A 12,003-nucleotide genomic window follows, 5' to 3' on the forward strand; every position below is an offset into this window, starting at 1 on the left:
TCACTTAATTCTAGGTCCCTAATAGCAAAAATATAGTCTTCACTGACCCTGAGTATGAGGTCTCATTTCACAACTAATTATTCCATCCTGGAATGAGTCAGGATGAGCCATTAAAAGTAAAGATCTGATTGTTTAACCTTCCTAACTGGCTTCTCCGTTCTTGACCTATGATGGGCATAGCTACTAAAAGTAATTTCCCCATGTTAAGGGATTATCATTCTTTATTTACTAACTCCATAGTTATTTGCATGTAGGGAAGGCTGGTCCTGCAGCAATGATTTCAGTAAACGTTTGAGATGGATTCAACTATCTTGTCCAGAATATAATAACATCCTGGCATCACTTTTAGTTCCTAATTCTGTGACTTTTCAGTAAGTTTCTGTATATCTCTGTGCCTTAATTTCCTCACTTACACCATGAGGTATAATAATAGTTCTCATTTTTAGGATTGCCATGAGGTTTAAATGAGACAGCCTGTGTAATACACTTAGCACAGTGCTGGTACACAGTGGACATCATTAAAAGTTAGCTATTACTAGTAGTAGAAATTAGTAGAGTTGAAGAACTTTCTTTAAATAGACCAGATGCTAGATCTTCAGCAGAATATCCAGAACATCTTGTAGGCCACAGGCATTTAATTTAACTCCAAAAGTCAAACAGCTGGCCAGTAGCCCTCTGAGACACTGGAGGGATGGGAGTAGTCACTACTAGCTAGGTATTTCCTCTTATTTAAGGCAAGAAGCAGAAAAACTAGAGCCAGTGATTCAAAATCACTAACAACATAGCACAATGAGTTCATATTTGGGAAATGAGTTTTTCACCCAAGGAAACCATTCTGCCTCTTCCTCTGATTTTTTTTTTTTTTTAAGATTTTATTTATTTATTTGACAGAGAGAGAGAGAGAGAGCACAAGCAGAGGGTGCAGCAGGCAGAGGGAAAGGGAGAAGGAGACTACCCGCTGAGCAGGGAGCCTGATGCGGGGCTCTATCCCAGGACCCTGGGATCGTGACCTGAGCTGAAGACAAATGCCTAACTGACTGAGCCACCCAGGCGCCCCTTCCTCTGGTGTTGTTACAAAGGAAGGAAAGCCTGCTTGACTATTTACTCTACCCATTGTTCCCAGCCTTTATGTGTGTTTTGTCTGTGACCTGTACTCCAAACTCCCCAAATCCTTCCACGTTATATAGTCTAGGAGGGAATTGTTTATTCATGCTCAATAAAGTAGAAAAAATAGATCGATGACTATCATATGTGGGATCTTTTTTGAGCTCTCCAGTGCTTTGCTTATTTTTAGCTATAGTATTGCAAATGGTGCTTCATGTTTAGCTTCTGTTCTCTGTGACACTTGTATTCATTTCTCCTCTACTGGATAGTTGGTTACTCCCCATATCCTGTTTAGCAGTCCTTTTTCAGTATGCTGTCCTAGGGTGGTGTGGGGTGGTGGAAAGAGCATGGACGTTGGAGACTGGCAAACCTGGGCCCAACATCTGGTTCTAACTAGGGACTGTGGCTGTGGGACTTTGAGTAAATAACATAACTTCTTGAAGCAGCAATTTCCTCATATGTGAAGTGGAGGTACTTCCTATACTTCATAAAATTGTTTTGGGAAATTAGATATCATGTGTGTGGTGTATAATATAAATAATTGTTGCTCAACAAGTGCTAATTTCATCCTTCTCTTTCCTTTATTTGAGCAGCATTCTCCTGGTCTCTGACCCTTCTAGAGCCTAGATAATCCAGGAGAATCCTTCTCATATTCTTCTTGCCTTCCCGAACAGTAGATGAGTTAGAGATAATAAAAGAATGAAAGAAAAACAAGGAATGAAAGAGCAACAAATGACAAACCCCATTCATTCCTTCCCCTTTGCTAATTCTAGATGCCAGTGACATTATATGGGATATATGGCCAGTTCCCAGAATCCCATTCTGGCTACCATTCAAACATTTACAATTCCACAGTGTATAACATGTGCGTGTGTGAATCCAAACAGAAGCAACACAACTATGTTGTGTATGGAAGCTTAATTCAGAAAAGAGGAAGTTATAGCCTTACTGTCCAGTCAAAAAGTAGCTGAGAACCAAGGCTCATGCACAGAAGATGATAGAAGAATTTTTACAAAGCATCAGACAAATAAGGATAAATTACTTAATACAAATCAAACCGTACATTAGTGCTTTAAGGTATTTAGAGTAGGAGAGATTAGCATCGATTCAATGACATTTATTGAGCAGTTTTTATGGAGCTGGCACTGTGCTTAGAGCAGGAGATTAAAATAAAAATGAATAAGACATGGTCCATGCTCTCATGAAACTCTCTGTCTGATGAGCGAGGCAGACATATAACCAGATAAACACAGGGCACATTCAAAAGCACTTACACAATGCACAGAAGAAAATGGTCTTTGACTTCTTGTTAAAAGGGCAGTAGGATTTGGTTAGGCCATGGACTGGAAACTGAAACTCCTAGAGCAGTCAGGAACATAAAAGAAAAAATCTTTTGGGCAAAACAGGAATTCAGTGCAAGACATTTATTGCTTTTGGTGCTGTAATTGTATTAACTCATTAAATTCTGACTATTCTTCTTCTTCTTCCTGTTATTATTTCTATTTTACTTTTGAGGAGGCTGACACACAAAAAGATTGAGCAACTAGTCTAAGGTCACGTCATCCAGGAGTGGCATAGTCAGGTCTCAAATCTAGGCAGTCTGGGTCTGGTGCCCATGGCATTCACCACACTTCATGATTTTCTATAAAAAGAGACAGCCACACAAGTGACATGATCAGTGATAACTTCTATTCAGCCTTGGTGTTCAAGAGACAATATGGAATGATGGAGACTCCAACTAATTGCTGTTTTCAGAAATTATAATTAGATAATCCTTTTTTTCCCCAGGAGGAGTCAGAAATCAAGCTTCCTACCCCCCATTAACTATCCAAAATGTTAAATGTTGGCAAATAATAAAAAAAAGCCCTCTATGGAACAAACAAACCATGATCTTAAGCTGCAAACAGCTCAGGTGTCATCACATTGAGACCTAATCACCACACTGGATTAGGCAGACAAAGAAGGTAAGAAGGAGAATTATATGCGAAGGGAACACGTTACACAAAAGCATGGAAAAGATCGTGAATAATATGAGAATAGAATAGAACAACAAGAAAGGATGAGGCTGGCAAGGCCTTGGTGCACACAGTACATTTTACCCAGTTTACAAAAGGAAGCCAGTGAAGCATTTTGTCCCTGTGGCATTATTTGAGGCATTATTCCCTTCCATAATCAAGGAAGAGGTCAATGTCCCTTACTAGTTAAGGCACTAGTGGAAAAACCCTTTTAGGCCAAGGAATATTTTATAATTGTCTGTATTTCTAGAGTATGAGACACTGTTGGATATATAAGAGATACAAACATGTTTGATGAATGAATGAGTGAATGAATGAATGAATGAGTGAATGAATAGATGGATGAGTACTTTCTGAGATTATGGAGTTCTGAGCTAGCTTTGGAACACAGCAAAGGTTCCAAATGTATCTCTTAGATATTTTGTATGTTGATCCAAGGGGATGCTTTGGTTATTTTATAATATCTTTTGGGTTCAAACAGTTCATTTCTGTTTCTCTTCTAATATATCTACAAATCCAACAAAACAATCTTTTTCAGAGTTGCCTGTTTGAGATAGCTATTGCTGCATAACAAAGCACTCCAACATTCAACACTTGAAACAACAACCAACATTACTCATGAGTTAGCTTTGTTGTTCCATTGATTTAGACTGGGCTCAACTTGTCCAGACTCATTCATGTCCCTGTGGGCAGCTGGAATCCATCTGTCTCAGTGCCAGATCTCCTGACCTCATTAGCTTTGTGTTCTCACTATGTTCATATTTTTATTGCTAAAAATATGAATGATAGATTAAGACCACCTATGTCAATTATTTCCTTAGAAGGTGGGTCATTCATTCATTCAACAAACAGTAGTTAAAGGACAATTCTGTGCCAGAAATTGTGCATGATATTAGGAATAAAGAATCAAATAGGGACGCCTGGGTGGCTTATACGGTTAGGCATCTGCCTTCGGCTCAGGTCATGATCCCAGAGTCCTGAGATCGAGTCCCGCATCGGGCTCCCTGCTCAGTGGGGAGCCTGCTTCTCCCTCTGCCTGCTGCTCCCCCTGCTTGTGCTCTCTCTCTCTCCCTCCCTCTGACAAATAAATAAATAAAATCTTTAAAAAATAAAAGAAAAGAATCAAATAAGTTTCTGACCTAGAGAAGCCAGGGACTAGTCGGGGGGGCGGGGGGGAGACAAGGTGCAATAGAAAAATTATAGTCCCAGAGTGTAATAGTAGAAGTGTAACAGTAGAAGAGTTATGAAGTGCAGAGGGAGGAATGATTACCTGTGTGAAGAAGGGGGTCAGTGGCAGAGCCAGGTAAGGAAAGGCTTCTTGGAGGAATAGGTGACTGAACTCATATTCAGATGTGCAATTATTTAGTACTTGTGCTGCCATGTAATATACCTTTAAAGTATTGATCTTTCATAGCTATAATATTGTTATTTGAACTATAGAAATGATAACCCAGCACACTTTCCTCTGCTAGCTGTTTGTCAGGACCTGGCAGCACAGAGCAGTGCTTAAGAGTGCAGGCCCTAGACCTACATTGATTGGGTTTGAATCCCAGCGCCACTGTTGATTAACTGTGCTTCAGTTTTCTCTTCTGTAAAATGGGGATGGTACTGTGAAGATTGAATGCATTAATACCTCTAAGCATAGAACCTAGCACATAAGAGCTCATTAATTGTTATTTTTAAGGATTTGGTTTTTTTTTTTTTTTTTCCAGCCTTTTTTTCTTTCCTTTCTTATGAAGTGGAGATAAGCCAACAGACACATGAAAAGATGCTCAGCATCACTAGCCATCAGGGAAATGTAAATCCAAACCACAGTGAAAGATCACCTCACACCAGAGTAGCTAGTAACAAAAGGAAAAAGAAATAGTAACAATGTTGGCAAGGATGTGGAGAGAAGGGAACTCTTGCACACTGTTGGTAGGAATGCAAAATGGTGCAGCCACTGTGGGAAACAGAATGGAGGTTCCTCAAAAAACTAAAAACAGAAATACCATATGATCCAGTAATTCCATTTCTGGGTATTTACCTGAAGAAAATGAAAACACTAATTCAAAAAGTGTTTTATTTACATTTATTACAACATTATTTATGATAGTCAAGATATGGAAGCAACCTGTTTCTGTCAATAGATGGATGGATAAAGAAGAGGTGGTATATATACACAATGTATAGTCAGCCATAAAAAGAATGAAATCTTACCGGGCGCCTGGGTGGCTCAGTCGGTTAAGCGACTGCCTTCAGCTCAGGTCATGATCCCACGGTCCTGGGATCGAGTCCCACATCAGGCTCCTTGCTCCACGGGGAGCCTGCTTCTCCCTCCCCCACTCCCTCTGCTTATGTTCCCTCTCTCGCTATGTCTCCCTCTGTCAAATAAATAAATAAAATCTTAAAAAAAAAAAAAGAATGAAATCTTACCATCATGACAATATGGATGGACCTAGAGGATACCATGCTAAGTGAACTAAGTCAGACAGAAAGACAAATGCCATATGATTTCACTTATATATAGAATCTAAAAACCAAACCAAACCAAACAAACAACAGCAAATAGTCATAAGTATAGAGAATAAATTGGTGTTAGTAAGAGGCGGGTGGGGAATAGGTGAAATAAGTGAAAGGAATCAACTAAGAAGTACAGATTTCTACTTATAAAAAAAAAGTCACAAGTATGAAAAGTATAGTCAATGATGTAATAAATTTGTATGATGACAGATGGTAGCTATACTTATTATGGTGAGCATTTCATAATGTATATAATTATCGAATCACTATGTTGTACACCTGAAACCAGTATAAATTATTATATGTCAACTATAATTGATAGGTGAAGTTGTGAAGATTTAATGAAATTAAATATATAGAAGTCACTTTGAATAGTGCCTAGCACATCGTAAGTACATTGCAAGGATACATTATTATTATTATTCTGTTTATTCAAAGAATTGAAAGCATCTATTCTTGGTTTCTAGGTGTTCAAAACATTTTACTTCTTATTATACAGTCTTCTCTTTCACTAGGCAGAGGCCACGATTTACTTATGTATTTCCATTTGGAAGCATGGCGGGATGGTGGGAGAGTCAAGATTTCCTGAGAAAATCTCCAACGCACTATTTGAGTGGTGGGGGCTTTGCATGATCCTGACATTGCAGCACGTTAGGAAAATGGGTCCTCAGAGTAAACCTGTTCTGACAGACCTGCACGCCCATCTTCCTTGGCGAAGGGCATATCATGTGACAGCTCTCACTATATCTTCTTGTACCACTTATCTTTTGATTATGCAGGGAAGTAGCAGATCCCCAGATTGTAGTATTTACTGTATCCAACAGGTATTAGCTATTGCTTAGAAGGATGCTAACAGAAGTAATCAATAGCACAAAGAAAGATGAACCACTGGAAAGAATATAATGAGATGGTAGAAGTCACCTCAGATATATTGTAGTTGCATAATTATAGAATCTTCTGGCTAAATTTAAAATTAGTTAAGCAATAGGTAGAGTATTTTCAAAGAATATCTGGCACATAGTGAAAATTGAATAACTCTTAAGTGAATGGATGAATGAATGACAAGGTTATGAAAATGCTTATAACATTGATTACATGCTATCAGAGAAAACCATTTAAAAGCTATACTTTGATTATTCTAAGAATGAAGAGATTTGTCAGCACTGTGGAATATCTGTCAGAGTTGTTTCCCTAAATACTTAATGAATTTTATAATGTTGGTGGCCTGATGGAATTTGTAATTTGAAGACCACAGATACAGAACAAAGGGGAGCAGGCTGAAATTCTGTTCCTGAATTAAGAGAGCAATTTGTGTATTAAGTATTCAAGATTTAATAGAATTGAAATGCCAGTCTATGGCAAAGCCTTGCAGAGTCATTTGTCACTGTGTTGATTATGCTATAAGGCCTTATTTGATTCTAAAGCTTTGTAGGGGAAAAAGTACTAGATGTGAAGTGAAATAGATTCAACTATAGAGAACAAATTGATGGTCACCAGAGGGGAGGTGGTGGTGGGGGATGCGTGAAATAGGTGATGGGGATTAAGGAGAGCACTTGTGATGAGCACCTGGTGTTGTACGGACTTGTTGAATCACTACATTGTACACCTGAAACTATTGTTACACTGTATGTTAACTAACTGGAATTTAAATAAAAACTTAAAGAAAAAGAAATATACCTAGATTCATAGCCAGCACATATCAAGGATGCCATTCACATAGACTACAGTATGTGCAGTCCCTCATAGTCATGCAAAATTGTGGTCCTGCTCGGATTCAAATCCTTGTTCTGCTGCCTACTAGCTTGTGTGATGTGAAGCAAATTAGTTAACCTTTCTGAATGTAATTTCCTCTGCTACTGGTATGAGCAATAAATCGGATAACACAGTAGTAGATACAATATCTAGCCTTGTACCTGGTGATTTTTCTACATTGCCACTTGTTGATAATTATAGGAAGGCATGGACTCTGGGTCTGTATTAGAATAAGCATTTTTCCATCTGACATTTTGCCTCACTAAGAGGCAGCTTTACATAGTGTGATGGTTAAGACACAGACTCTGCTTAGACCTCCTGGTTCTGCCACCAACTATGCAACTTTGAGTGAGTTAAATAGCCGTGTCTCACTTCAGCTTATTCTTCTGTAAAATGTGGGTGTAATAGTAATACCTCCCTCACTGGGGTGTTTTGAGGATTAAATGAGTTAACATTTGTAAAGTATATGGAACTCTTTCTTTCTTTCTCTGTTTTTCTTTCTTTTCTCCTTTCTTTTTTTTCTTTCTTTCTTTCTTTTCTTTTTTTCTTTCTTTCTTTTCTTTTTTTCTTTCTTTCTTTCTTTTCTTTCTTTCTTTCTTTCTTTCTTTCTTTCTTTCTTTCTTTCTTTCTTTCTTTCTTTTTCTCTTTCTTTCTTTCTTTCTTTCTTTCTTTCTTTCTTTCTTTCTTCCTTCCTTCCTTCCTTTCTTTCTTTTCTTTCTTCTTCTTTCTTTCTTTCCTTCTTTTGTTACCATTTATTGAGCCCTTACTGTGTGCCCACCAGGACAGTGTTTTCCATGCATTATCTTATGTAATCTTCCCAATAACCCATTAGATAGGTTCCATTATTATTTCCATTTTCTAGATGAGGAAACTGATTCAGGAAATTGAAGTAACTTGTCGAAGGGCATGTGGTAGAGCTGTAATTCAACAGCAGCAAGAATGTCATTCTCTCAGGTGCTTTTTCTTATTCATCCCCATTTTCCAAACAGCCTAGTAGTGAGGTCCTCTTCATTGGAGGTTCTCAAGAAAGGACCTTCCTTACATCCTCAATCCATGATGGACCCTGCAACCAGAGCTGGAACAGTTTCTGATATATACTTAGCACCACATAGATATGTGTTAAAATCTGATGGGAACCCAGAGAGCTGAAGATGACTAAAAGAAATTGATGAATTATTGTGTGGGGACTGAAAATGGTGGGCAGAATTATGGTTTCAGTTTGTGAAAATAAGACAAAAATAAAAATAAATTATCAAGGGCATTAATATATATATTTAAATTGATATATAGAGGATTGAGTTAATCATTCTTCTCATTGTCATCATTGGTCCTTGCAATGGTCCTCTCTCGAATGTCTGTATGTACATATAAATGTATGTTTATATATTTAAATGTATATGTATATGTATGAATTTAGGTATGCTTGTATTTATTACCTTTCGCTTCCTATAACTCTCTCCCTTTCCTGTTAGGCAGCTATTCTAATGTATTTAATATGTATGTTTTTGATTGAAAATGTATTTTTCTCCATGTGTATATTTTTAATTTACATAAAGGATATTGTGAACTATAGATTTCATTTTCTTCCTTAATTGTCTTGACTCATCACTTGCCTTTAAGAATGATCCTGGCTGGCTCAGTTGGTAGAGCATGTGACTTTTGATCTCAGGGTCATGAGTTTGAGCCCCACATTGGGTGTAGAGCTCGCTTAAAAAAAAAGAAAAAAGGATGATCTATGTTGCTGTACGTCTACCTTGCTTCTGATTACTCCAAGTACTCCATGGGTACCTCCATCACACTTGACTCGTCTACGCATGGACACTTTGTTTTAAACTTCCTGTTACCACAATCAAGTTATTATTCTATTACTTCTTAGTATCCATTGTAGTCAGTCAGAATTCTCATGACAATCCAATTATTATATCTTCATAGGTACAATAGACGCCCTCTTTTTAAAAGTGCTCAGGGGTAGTACTTATTAATTTAGAAAAATCATTAAAACTGGGATTTGTAAAAGTCATACAGAATTTAAAGATTTTAACTTCAAATGTTTAAGTGTACTTTTATTAGCTCCTTTAAAAAAAAAAAGTAGCATAGAGACGCCTGGGTGGCTCAGTCAGATAAGCATCTGCCTTTGGCTCAGGTCATGATCCCAGGGTCCTGGGATCGAGTCCCACATTAGGCTTCTTGCTCAGCGGGGAACCTGCTTCTCCCTCTGCCTCTGCCACTCCCCCTGCTGTGTCTTTCTCTCTCTGACAAATAAATAAATAAAATCTTTAAAAAAAAAAGTAGGGTAAAAGCTTTTGTTGAATGTATGTATGTATTTTCTTTTTTAAAAAATTAATGTTTTTCTCTATTTTTATCTTTTTAAAGAAATTACTTACTTTTTCCCAGCTTTTGAGATATAATTGACATATATAATGTGTAAGTTTAAGGTATACAATATGTTGATTTGATACACACACACACATATATATAGTGAAATAATATAAGCTAAGCTTATAAATAATATAAATAGCTTATAGCTATAAATAATAAATAATATAAGCTAAATAAGTATAAGCAAATATAAATAGCTAAACCATAGCTTTAGCTAACATCACCATTACCTCACATGACTACCATTTCTTTTTTGTGATGAGAACATTTAAGATCTACTCTCTTAGCAACTTTCAAGTATATAATACAGTATTGTGAACTATAGTCACCATGCTGCACATTAGATCCCCAGGACTTATTCATTGTATAACTGGAAGTTTGCATTCTCTGGCCAACATCTCCCTGTTTCCCCCATGCCCTGGCTTCTGGTAATCACCATTCTACTCCTTTTCTATGAGTTTAGCTTTTTTGGATTCTACACATAAATGATGTCATACAGCATTTGTCTTTCTATGTCTGTCTTATTTCACTACTTTTGGTTTTATTTTAGTATGGGTCTGCTTTTGGAATTCATTTTCATATTTCATCATCACTTACTTAATGTTTGTAAATCTTGGGAAAGCCTCCATGTTCTTTCTTTTCTGGCCTGAAGCTATTTCTTTTTGAGTGACCATTGGCCATTTCATATTTCTTGTATAAATGACATGCTTGAGTGCCTGATGTGCTTTTCCTATTTTATTTTCTTTAAAGAGAAGTAAGAACTTAAATATATTGTGGAGAATTCTAAGTGCAAAATTCTTTGGGGTTTTGAATTTTCTCTTTTTTACTTGCTTTTATCAAATATTTATTAAATATTTCCAAAGTATTCAACTTTGTTTTTAGAGTAATGATTGCTGCTTTTTCATTGTTATATTTTACTAGTTTAAATATGTAGCTTATAGTCACATAGAATGAAACAAATGAAATTCTCTACAAATGTGATTTTATTTTAATTTGGAGGCCCTAGTTATTATCCTAGATTTTGGGCCTCAGGCTTTCTTTACTTAATTGGGGGCTTAAGCCTAGAAGCCATGCTTTGATATTTTCTTTTCTTTTCCTTTTTTTTTAGAGAGGGAGAGAGAGGGAGGAGGGGCAGAGAGAGAATCTTAAGCAGACTCCATGCCCAGCGCGGAGCCCAGACTTGGGGCTTGATCCCAAGGTCCTGAGAACCCGACCTGAGCCAAAATCAAGAGTAGGACACTTAACTGACTGAGGCACCCAGGCACTCTGCTTTGATATTTTCAGTAAACATAAAATCATGCTTGGAATTTTAAAGAGACAGTAGATTAGAAAGTATATCCTGTGTTGCAAAGAGTTATACGTATATAAGGTAGTTTTAAGCTCTGTATCTATATTGCTCTCACTATAACCGCAGTGTCCTGCCTAGTCTCTAGCACATAAATGGAGCCCAAAGTAAATATTTGTTCAATAAATGAATGAATACATTAAAACTGGGAGACCATTTAAGTGTGATTTCTTATTTTAAAAAAATTTTTATTGAGATATAATTGAGATATAACATTGTATAAATATAAGGTGTTCAATGCGTTGACTTGATGCACTTATATATTGTGAAATGATGAGCACCATAGGGTTAGTATGCTTTCTGATGTTACCTTGTGCCATCTTAAACACTTTGGTATTGACCACTGAATGTAAAGGATTTCTCTGGACTATTGCATTTTAAGAAGAACCTGGTTTCTTCTTACTTCACCCTTAGTAGAAACTTATGGAGTATTTTTAGTAGAAACTTAAGGAGTATTTTTGTGTCACTTTCCTAACAAAAGAGAATACTATTCATTTTCTCTGTAATGATAATGTTTAGTCCTAAAGCAGAGGCTGCTAAAATATTTTTTTGTACAGAATCCTTTTATACAGAGTTTAAAGCTGATTGGACTACTTTGGTTTTGGAGAGTGTCCTGGAAAAATGGAATCAGAATTAGTTTTCATACCATATTCTAAGAAACACAGAAAACATTGATAGACAGAAAGCTGGATGTATGTAAAGTACTCACGTTTTTATTTATTCATTCATTCAACAAATATTTATTACCATTCTACAATGTGCCAGTCACTCTGATGAAAAATATTGACTATATTACTGCTCTCACGGAGCTTGCATTTTAATCACTGGGAGCTAAAAAACTTTAAAAAGAGCTAATAAGTGAACAAACATAGCAATTATAAAAGATAAAGGCTAGAAAGGAAATAA

Source organism: Phoca vitulina, unplaced genomic scaffold (assembly GCF_004348235.1).
Source record: "Phoca vitulina isolate PV1807 unplaced genomic scaffold, GSC_HSeal_1.0 scaffold3, whole genome shotgun sequence".
In the NCBI taxonomy this organism is placed as follows: domain Eukaryota; kingdom Metazoa; phylum Chordata; class Mammalia; order Carnivora; family Phocidae; genus Phoca; species Phoca vitulina.